General features: G+C 33.2%; 1 pseudogene; it reads right to left on the bottom strand.

Moving 5' to 3' along the window:
- Positions 1–515: 515 nt before the first annotated feature.
- On the bottom strand, positions 516–7149 carry LOC129298017 (protein ALTERED PHOSPHATE STARVATION RESPONSE 1-like; annotated as a pseudogene).
- Between the last annotated feature and the right edge of the window lie 5008 nt (positions 7150–12157).

Below are 12157 nucleotides of genomic sequence, written 5' to 3' on the forward strand. Positions count from 1 at the left end.
AAAAAAAAAAAAAACTATAGTTTTGGGTTCATAATTGATTTTGGCATGCATAATGAGTGCTTGGATATTTTTTTTGGAAATATGGTTTAGATTCATAATTAATTTTAACACATAACAGAAGTGCTTGGATTATTTTTCGCAAAAGCATAGTTTTAAATACCCAATTTTCAATTTTCTTTTCAATTCTAATTAAAATCAATCTTATTAATCAATTTTATAAATCAAGTATTTTCAAAATCAACCATACTAATCAATTTTTTCTGGCAGATATCCAAACAGGCCCAAATACAAAAATGGTAGGGTTAATATTGCAGAAAGAAACAAACAGATACGGTGATACAATTCTGGAAAAGAACATTTTGTAGTTTCTCTCAGTTTTGAAATTAAACCATGAAAGGGAATAGATCTACAGAAAACATATTGTTTTAACTCTGAAATAATTAAGACAAAAAATGAAAGTTTTAACAAAAAGTTTTCAGTGAAACTACCTTATCAGGTATTCAGCAAGTCCACGCATCCACTGTTCAATAATGCTATGAATCATTGAAGCGCAACTACTCCATTTATGGTCATCCATGAGGCAGTGAGTAACGTTGAATCCATGCATCCAGAATCCTTACATATTCCCGCTGAGATTTTACCAGGTTACAAAAGCTTTTATACCAATATGTGACCTCATTCTCAAGCTGAAGTGTAGCCTGGCGATGATACTCAGAATTTAGCAATGTGCTTTGATTATCACTGAGGTGAATCAACTGCTGCGAGATGAGAATTTGGGCCTGATGACATTTATACATTGTCCTCCACGTTTGAGTCAACCTGCAAAACAATTAAAAGCTTGAATCAAAACTCCAGGACAAGATTGAGCAGATGACAGAATCCAAGAGCATTCTTCATTTTCCCCTTAAATTACTAATGACATCTAAATAAAACTTTCACCTCAGTGCAATAGAAACATATATAATATCTTTTAAGGGTAAACAAAACATACAGCATTTCCAAAATTCCTCTTTATGTTTTCCCTCTCATAATTACAGGTATTGATTTCTTCACTCTTAGATTCCTCTGTCTACCTAGTATGAAAGGAACTTATTTGCCAGTTAATTTTATCAATTTGGTCATTTGATTCAATTATAGGGTTTTGATAAAAGTTATCTACACAAATCAACAACTGTTTTCTTCATGATTTTTTCCCACAATGCCTCCCCAAGGATAACAAGATTGTCTTAAAATCTGGATCAATGTTAATGCATGATTCAAACAGGAGTAAGTCTAACAAAGCAATTGCCAGAGAAAGCTACCCTGAAGTTAATGCAACAAGCTGAGGATACAGCTCCTTATCCATGACTTCCAATATTGAAGAAGTTGCTTCGCTAATTGACTGCTGCAGTTGTAATTGATTAGATTTTAAATTCTCAACACTTAATCGAGTTTTTTCCATCTCAACCCAATCAGGGTTCTCGTCCAATTTTTTTTGCAATAAAAAGGACTTCTTCTCGTACTCAATTTCACAATTTCCTCCTCCTACAATGCAATGTTTAAACAATGAGAAAAGTATGTTATTCCAAAAATTCAAGAAACGAAACCAACTCATCATAGACAAAAGCATTAGCTCCAAGAAACGATTTTAAAATGGAGGAAATAATATAAAAAAAAACTAACTTCATAATCAAAACTTAAATGCTGCAATCAATGCCAGTATGAACACATCAAGCATAGCAAATTAATCAATATTATATTTATATGTTAAAAATGAAAGTAAATTGAAAAGAAAATCATATCTAGACTAGACAAGGCACACCCACACTCAACTAGCACTAACACTACCTATTTTAAGGTGTGTCTTTATGGACGCTGACAACATGTAAACTGATGTGGTAAAATTAACAAAGAGTAGGGGAGGGGGCATGATAAACTTAATGGAAACCTCTAAAATACCCGTGCTCACTTGCAGGTCCAAGAGGGGGCAGCAGACCAGGCTGTAACACGGCAGTGGGAGATCGATAACTCCACAGTCTTTCATGGCCTGTTAAAGTCATGATTCCTACTATTAAATGATCATTTATGTTCCTCCCAACTGCCTGAGATATATAGGAAGCTGCCCAACAATCTTATTCTGATGGTGAGGATATATATCTTAACTTTTTGAACTAAAAACTAGATTAAGGAACAGTGATGGGAATAGGGAAGCGACAACTGACAGATTACTACTAGCTTGAAATGGTGGCTCTTTGGCAAGAATTGATCTGAAAAGGAAGAGGAGTATTTAATTCCTTGCAGGATTAAATAATATTGATTATGTTTGAGGGAGAATTCTGAGCAGAGTGCCACTGCCAACAACCCAAGAAGCTTTTGCTGAAGTCAGAGAGAGGAATCTCAAAGGAAAGTGATGTTGAAGGAAGAATCTAATACAAGTACAGAAGCCCTCAACCATGGTGTCTCACAACCCTGATTCTCATGGTTATGAGTCATGCTCTAGAGGACAAAGAGAGAATAAATGAAGTGAACACTTTAAAAAGTCCGGGCATACGAAGGACAAGTGCTGGGACTTAGTAAATTACTTGCAACTGGTTGACTGGAAACCAAAAAAGGACAAGCCTCGTGATATCATGCCACAGCAAAACAGACCACTTAAAAAGTGGATGAAAGGCAAAAAAAAAAAAACAAAAACAAAAACTAGATGAAATTCTGGAATTATTGACAGAGATGCAAATTTCTGACCAGCACCAACAGAAGAAAGTTCCTATAGCCACAATGGCATATAAAGGTAATTACCTCATGCTTTACATGTGTCTCAATTGAAGTCTTAGTGGATTGTTCACTCAGGTGCAACAAACCACGTGACAGATAAGTACCAACTATTCAATACCTACAGTCCATGCGCTGGAAATAAGAAGATCCAAATTGCCAATGGGACTCTCACCGGAAGTGTTCAAATCTTGGACTCGTTGACTCTAAATTCTATTTTACATGTTCCAAAATGAGCATGCAGTTTACTTTCAGCAAGAATATTGACTAAACAAACCAACTGTAGCGCTGACTTCTTTCCTACTTGCATTTTTCAGGACCTGACAACAAGGTTAGTGAGTGACAGTGCTGAAGAACATGATGGGCTTTACTACATTTATCATCAGTTGACTTCACAAAACAAAACAGGAAAAAAAAAAACAAGAATCCAACATTAAAACCAAAACACGGTAATGGCTAGTAAAATTCACAAAATAAGCATAACTCAAATCAATTGATTTTGCTTTTGAGCTTGAATGTATATTTGTTTTCTTTAGGGCTTTCTTTTTGTGAAATTTGACACCATTTTGAAATTAGTAATAGGAAGAGTTTAGGGGCTAAAGAAAAAACAAACTACAGTCTTCTATGCCTTTCCTTTCTTTATGGTACTCTTAGAACATAGATTAATACAAGATAACTCCTAGAGATTAAGATAATGCTAACTACAAGACTTTTAGATAATAATAATAAACTCCTAAACATTATACACCCACTTAATTGTTCAGAACTTATTTTTGAATAATTAATAGGCTTATCATCCCTTAGGAGTTGGGTGTCACATAATTTTTCAACAGCGTGAAATTTCTTGCCGACAATTCCAAATTTGAACAAGATTAATAGAATACAAGACTTTGCTTCACATCTCTTCAAGACACAAATAAGAACATGCAAACTTGTTTACCTTCAATAACTTGCTAAGTATCTTATCTACAGCATATATTTTTTAAGCGTGGCACAATGAGCTCCTGGCTTGCAAGGTTCACTAGGACCAGATGATTCAGCAGACTCTCTGGTATACTGGGATGACTTGGTGTGGCCTGTTCCTAGAAAGCACGCTGAAGACCTTTGCAGAATCACTTTTTTTCGCTGGAAAAAAAAAGACCGAACAACCAAAGCAAATTTCAGAGGAACTCATTCACAAGTAAAACATGTCAGTTGATGTAAAGAAAAGTTTTGTACTAAGGGTTGAGAAGAAAAGTTTCAGCTTATTACCTAAACTTTTCATGCTAATTTAAAATGTCACAGCAATCAGTCTTAACAATTACTTCCTATCATCATCCTTTTCCTTAGGTACCAAATCTGCATGAGTGAGCCGTTATCCATTTTTCTGGTTAACTCTACTGATTGTTATATTACATGATAAATCTGACAAAACAGTAACACTGTTTAAAACTTAAATCAATTTATTTGCACGTAAAAGAAATCCAGTAATCTTAATGAAATAGATGATGGAGAAGGCAGTGATGAGAACAAGTTAAGATTTAAAACCACGATTAGACAGAAACCAACAGGTGATTAACACAAATATATTCACTTTTTATAAGATAATTAACTGAGATTAACTTCATCAATCAACTCAGAAAACCATCAAATAAATTTACAGATACAGAAAAAATGACAAACATCAAAGTAATACAGGAATAGGGCACAAGAAAAATGGATGGTCATTTCAAAACAACTGAATCTGACTGTTAATTGTAAATAGTTCCAACAAGATTCTTCCACCTACAAATAAACACGCCAAGCCTTGTCACAAAAACTTGCTTCATGTGAAATTTAGCAGATACAGAATTTTGGATCAGGCAGCATAATACTGGGCGTGGAAGAATTCAATAATAATCAATAGAACAAAAAGGTATTGACTCAAGAGCCAAGGGGAAGAAGAGAGAACACTCTCGCTTTGATTAAAAAAAAAAGTATATTATTGTTTGATTATGAATACAAAGACAATGACAATGGCCCCATTTATAGTAATTCATAAAAGCCATCTTTCAAATAATGCACTTCAAACTGATAGTTTATAACATTTAAGGAGGAGTTCTGGAATGGAGAATTTAATTCTGGGAATGTTATGGAATTGAAGGGAATTGAAGGAGGGTTTATAACATTTAAGGAGGAGTTCTGGAATGGAGAATTTAATTCTGTTCCAGATATTAGGGAAAAAAACTCACTCAAATATAAAAACAAACATTATAAACCCTATAAAGAAATATAATAAGAAAATCATGAAGTCCAAATGAAAATACAAATTTCCAAAACTTTAAATACCTAGAGGCTAAAGGTTAAAAAAAAAAAAAAGAGTTATGCAAAAAGGGAAAAATAGAAACAGCATAAAATTTGAAAAAGAAGCCAAAATAAGAGTGCATGTAGCCTTACACTTTTGAAGTCCAGAATTCTGGTGCAGAAAAATGTCTCCTTTACTGATATCAATTAGAACAGCTATTTCCTTCCGACATTCAGATGCTTTCAGGAAACAATCATCCAAGTCTTTAACAATATCCTCCAGTGATTTCTTCTCTCCAACTACCATGGACAAATTTGTAGATTCTTTTGCACAAAAGCTCACAGTACAAGAATCATCAACCGGTTCTCTCCACTTTTGTTTCTTACAAAGTGGATTTACAACACCACTTGCAACACCTTGTGCTTCAGAATCTTCATCCCCAAACTCTGTGTTGGTTTCTTCCCAGTTCTCCTCAGTTTCTAGTTCTTCTATTTCAGATCCTTTATGATAGGTTGAAGGTGACCCAAAAATGTAGCCTTCCAATGATGAGCCCTGATTTAGCTGCGTAGAAGAAGTCTTGTCAGGACTAAGAGGAGGAGGTGGTGGTGGTGGTGGTTGTGGAGGGGATGGAGGCAGGGGGAGGGATGGAGAGGCAGACACAACCAAGCCAATGCCATCAGAAGAATTTTCAAGCTCCAACAACTCAGACTCTGTGAATTGCCTAAGGGTTACACCAGTGTTCCTCAATGCTTTCAAATAGGCCCATTGGGAATCAAAAAAAAGCCCTCTAATGTCCACCAATTGTTTCATTAACTTCTTCCTTTCCGTACAGGCATGAATTTTCCCTTCCTCATCCATATTTGACAAAACACACCCCATCTTTTAGATAGGCGACTAGTAAAATTACACTTCCACTGCAACAGGTAACAGATGATAATGAGAACCTGATCAATCCCAGTTGTTATACTAGCATGCTAGAATTTAGTTGCAGTCACCACAAATAGTACAGGCTGAGAAATTTATAAGGAAGAAGCTTTATCTTTACTTATTCTCTAAACCTGTCTATAACACCAAAGAATTGCACATAGTTTCAGAGTTTTCATTGCATTAGATGCATTCCTTATTCTAGTTATCAACAATCCGAGTTCACTTGCATTAGCTTCAGAATCAAGTGCACGCAATGAGTGAAATAAATCCCTAAATGGATATCAGATATTCAACCACACTAACGTGAAAACGTGATGATCTTGATAATACCAAGAGCTCAGTTTCTCTGCTTCATGCAAGATCCCGCTAATCCAATAATCTTCACAATCCCCAACAACTCAATAACCAAAAGGAAGATCTTACCAACAAAAAATAAATATCAAAATCAGCTAGGAAACAAATATCCTAAGGTAAAATATTTTATACTACGCTATAAACATTAACTGAGATAACTGACTGCATCATAAATTTTCCCATTTTTCCGGGCATTAACTAATATCTAATAAGATTCATATCCCATATCCAGAATCTGGTATCTATGCACAGCATAAACCTAAGACAAAAAAGGGGGGGGCGAAAAATACAGGACATTTGCGTGCCCAAACTCCTCAACTACGAAAAAAATGGGATGAAAAAAAGGCTACCGTAAATCAATTTTGAGAGAAACCAAGAGAAACTCGTATCAATCTCACAAGTCTGTCAGAAAGATCCTGATATTATGCCGGAAAATGTAAATGTAAAGAAAAATGTTAGACATGAAATACATAAAGTTATTGTTCCAGAGTTGAAAATGTCTGACACGGAACTAGTCTAGTCCTCATTTCAGGGGTCTGGGTTTCAAAAATGTGCAAAACACAAAAGGCGATTCTTCATCTCACAATGAAAAGCATTTTCCAAGAGAATCCCACTTTTATTCCTGCTTTACAAAAAGTGCAGGAGACGGGCTTTCGAAAACCATCAAAAGAGGAGCAGGAGAACGAAGAAGAAAAGCACTAACTACTATTTACCATTCAGTAACGACACATTATGGTATCTAAAACAAGCGAAGCTATACAAACAATACCAGAATTACATGCAGTGGTGGTGGAAGTAGCAGCTACATAGCACAGCACAAGTGAGCGTCAATGCGAAGGCAAAGAAGAGGACTTTTGAGGTTGGAATTTTTTTTTTTTTGGGGGGGGGGGTGTGGGGGGAGAAGTGGGGGAGTAGAGCGAGAGGGAAAAAGTTGGCGTCGCCATGGCTTTTCGAAAAGCTCTTTTTCTGAGTCATGATTTGACTTGAGAAGCTGATAATGATCAACTTCATCACATTCAGCATTCGGCGTTCTTCTTTTTCTCCAGTAAATGGAATTTCGACCCCAGGCGTGCTCTAATGTAAGTGGCGTTATCCTTCGTGTTTAAGGAATCCAGTGGAGTTTATATTATATTCTAAAGAAAATGAAAAGCTAGTTGAAGATGGAATTCTCTTTCATCTATCAATATGCATATATAAAATTAGGACCCTCAAACACGCATGCCAACATATTACGAAGTGACCCTGGCTTCATACTTTTCTCCTGTCCTGATACATGTATGCAAGTTGAATAATTTTTTAATAATAAATTATTATTCATTATTTAGAAATATAATGCACTCATTTAATGTGTATGAATGCAAAAAATTAATTTCATGATTTGATTCTTTAATTTATAAAAAATATAGTCATCGGATAAATTTGCAAGGAAATTAAATGCATAAATCCATTTTATTTTGACTATTAATTTTAGGATTTAATATCGGATAAAATAGCCATAATTTTGTTTTGGGTATACATTAATTTGCTTGATATTCAACTTTGAATCATTATGTCTCTTCAATTTTCCTTAATTTGCTGACTATGACCATTTTATGCTATATTTAGATTAATATATTTAAGTTTAATTTCTTTGCTTCTATATAAAATCTTTGTATATATAATTTAATATTTAATATTTAATATTTGAGCAAGTAACTCAAATTATATATACATAGATTTTATAGAGGAGAAAAAATTTAAATTTAAATATATTTCTTAGACGACTAATTCAAATTTATATGGTACTTTCAATTTAATTTTTAAATCAACATGATTTATTCCATCTTAATTTTATTTTGTCAATCTTACAATTTATTGCAAATTGTTTACTATCAATCTAATCTTTGAGCAACTAATTCAAATATTTTACACACACACACATATATATTAATTATGCAAATAATTAACACATAATAAGGATGTGAATTTATTTTAAATTAAGCAAAATTTCTTGGAAATAAATTACATCAATGGCAGCAAAAAATGATTATTGGTCTATAGATATATTATTTTTTGGGCATTTCCATTTATTTTAAATTTTTCACTGTACTTTTGTTATATTTTGAAACTCATTTTCATCCCGACAACTTATATTCATCTCCATTTTTTAGAATTTATTCATTCCACTATAGCGTGTTTCATCTATTTAAAGAGGTGAGTCTAAAAGCTTAATTATTTCATTCAAATCACCTCAAATTACTATTCAATTGTTATCTCTTTCTATGAACTCCACCACTTCTATTGTGCATTCATCCCATGCTTCTTTCTTTACATGTTCTTCCTTCATCATCAGCTAAAAAATTTAACTATGCTTGAAAATTCTGCAAGACATGGTTCCGCAATTTGGTGATACTCGGGCTATCAACCCACTTCAAAATGATTGGAAGATTAAAATTCAAGTGGTGTGCAACTGAACAATTGGGTTACCTTTTACTTAACGAGACCTAACTAGAAGAGATGGTTTTTTCAAGATGCCAATGTAATAATAGCTTTTATTGGGTTGTTTCCTTTTGTTTTTATTTTATTTTATATGAGTTTGTGATGTTTATATGTCCATTTCATGGTCATTGTATTCATATTGTTGTGAAGATCAAATTTTTCTTTCAAAGTTCTCATCTCAGCTGCATGAGGTTGGGATAAATGTTATCTCTCAATTTGGTGCTGGCCAAAACATCGGATCACATAGGACTATGGATCATATGTATAAGATTAACTTCTAGATCTCTATTATTGTTTATCCCTGTCAAAATGAATGTTTTATATATCAATATAAATTTTTCTACCAATATTTAGATTTATTTTGCCAACCATACTTTGTTATAATTAGATTTGGTTATATCATTGAATTTTGCTTTTCGCTTCTCCTCCTCACATAATTATCAATTTGATTTGAATCTCTAGTCTTTGTAGTCAGTTTAATTTTATAATGCATGATAATATATTCTAGAAGACTAGTATAATAATTAAGGCATCAAACCATTTCTCTTAAGTATGGCCAATCATTACCTTTCTTCTCCATATTTGAATTTTTTTTTTTTTAGCTTCATAATCTTGCAAAGGTCATGTCCCCCTCTACCAAAAAAAAAAGGTCATTTGTTAAATTACTGGACTAAATACAAACTATTATATTTTCAAATGCCGCGTCAACTTCCTATTTCCTTCCTGTTGTGACGTATGGATGTTTGATAATTAATTTTGTAGACAAATTATTATTGTCTCAAGGTTTATTGGAAATACAATGTGTTAATTTTGGGATTTGATTTTTTTAATTTATTAATTTCAATTTCATGCCAATATTTCAATGTAATATCATCTTGCATCAAACTACCTTAAATCAAGAAATGTTATGCTTCCATATAGGATCCATGAACTTCAGAGGTTGAGCCATGTAGATGAATAAATTGCCTATTTTGTACATCTACTAGAATGATATTTATAAATTTTATTTTGATTCCCTTATTGTAACTTTTAGGTTAGTCCAGTAAGGTTATCCTTATTAATCCTCTCCAGTCTTCCACAAATCAATATGATCATTTATTTGACAAAATTATCATTGGAAATAACCTAATTTTCCAGAATCAATCGGGGGAAACAATTTCAAACCGTTTACAATGGAATCCCAAATCTTTCAATGTTTAAAATATTCTCAATGCTTTCAATAGTTATTAACCTCTAGAAGTTCATGTTATTTCATCACATTTTCCTTAGATTCTAATCCATTTTGGTTTAATTGTATATGTTTTTATTGCTTAAATTAGGAAAATGTGCATTTTATTTTGAGCTTGTGTTCTTGGCTTTAATTTGATATTTTTAACCTAATTTCATGTTATTTTGATTGAAATTTTGATTAGAAGCATTTCTGAAGCTTTGTGAATGTTTTTGGAAAGCTTTTGGATGAAGAAATCAAGAGCAAAATGAATGATTTTCGTTAGCTGTAAAAATAGTGCAAAATTGCCAAAGTCATCCCAAAGTCGTGACTTTCGTTCGCGACTTTCACCGCTATCAGAAAAAATGCTATGTTTCATTTATCAAAAATTAGTTGGCTAGGATACATATAAGCTGAGAGCTCAACTCAGAACGCATTTTTCAGACTTTTAGACGCTTTTGGAGCTTGGTTGTGCTAGGGTTTGGGCATTGGAAGAGTTGGGATTAAGAGATTGAAGCTTTGAAGACATTTGGAGCTTATTTTCTTTGGTTTTTTTATTTCTCTTCCCTTTCCTCTCTTGTAATCTGAAATGGGTCCACTTATTTTGTATATATGTAGCTTGTAGATGATTATGAGTAGCTAAACCCTTTGTTCTAGGATTATTTGAAACCCTTGTATGGATTAACACCATGTTCCTCCTCTCTTTTTGTGATTAATGATATATATGTGTTTATTTTACTCTTTCCTTAATGCTTCTAAATGATTGGCCACCATTTATTTTTACATTGCCCTGCTTAACACCCCATGGAGAGTTATACCTTACCACCTGTGAGAACTATTTAATATCCCATACCTCAACTCTAGAGCATTACAATTTATCACGCTTGAGAACTTTATGATTAAAAAAATATATGAACAATCACATGGAGAAAATGAAACCAAGACACATGCAAAAACGTGAACAAAGTGATAAATGCCAAGAATATTAATGTAGATGTGATGAATACCAAGCCATGAAAATAACACCTTCAACTAAGTCCAGATGAAGGCGTTCTCCATAATATGTGTTCTCTGATGCACCAATTCTTTTTAATTGGGTTGATGGCTTGATAGCATCAAAATATAAGGCCATTGCAGAATCAACTAAAAGATATGGAAGAACATGATTCCCACCAAAAGTGAGCCATGTATATAGAGGATCAAACATTAACAAAAGGGATATTTGAATAGGGGTGTTCATTCTGGACCCGTCTTGATTGGCCCGATATCATCCCGATCATATCGGGACGGGTCTTTTCCCGGCCCGAAAATAATCGGGACGGGACTTTACGAGACGGGACAGGAAAGGGGTGTGGGACGGGACGAGACACGGGATTACCATCAGGACGTCCCGTCCCGTCCCAAATATTATATATATTATTTTTTATTTTAAATATATTAATTATATTAACATAATCTATACTTATATTAATTATATCAATTATAATTTTAATACTTGCAATTATTATTTAAAACTAAAGTTTTTTTCTATTGATAATTTTAATGGCATGGAGTAAACATGGCGATATCTTTTTTTATAATATATTAATTATATTAATATAATTTATTCTTATATCTATCTATTTAATAACTTTTATTTATAGCATATTTCTTGCTTATTTTTAGAAGAGTAATTAGCTTTGTATATCTTCACTAAAGTAGAAGAACAATTATTTAATGTTGTGTTTGACTTGCCTGTTATTGCTAATCTTATAGCATAAAGATCACTTGTATTTTTTATTATAATATGTAGTTGTGATTAATATAATTCAATAATTGATTTTAAATTATTGTTATTTACGTACTTGTGTTATTTTGATTTTAAACTTAATAAATTATATGATTTAAAATTTTAATAAACGTTATTATCCAGATCTTTTTTCACATTATTCCATTTATCGGGACGGCGGGACGTTCCGATCTTGTCCCGGTCCCGTCCCGACTCTTAACGGGACAGGACAGGACACGGGACCAAAATTCAATTCTGATCTTTTTTTCGGGACAGGACACGGGACGAGGGTGTTGCAGTACCGTCCTGTCCCATGAACACCCCTATATTTGAATTTTGAACCATAGAATTATACCAATTATTGCAAGATATGACATCAATGTAATTAATTGTTTGATTTATCTACTATTGT

The sequence above is a fragment of the Prosopis cineraria genome, unplaced genomic scaffold (assembly GCF_029017545.1).
Source record: "Prosopis cineraria cultivar Desert tree isolate PC_DT_omini unplaced genomic scaffold, ASM2901754v1 PC684, whole genome shotgun sequence".
In the NCBI taxonomy this organism is placed as follows: domain Eukaryota; kingdom Viridiplantae; phylum Streptophyta; class Magnoliopsida; order Fabales; family Fabaceae; genus Prosopis; species Prosopis cineraria.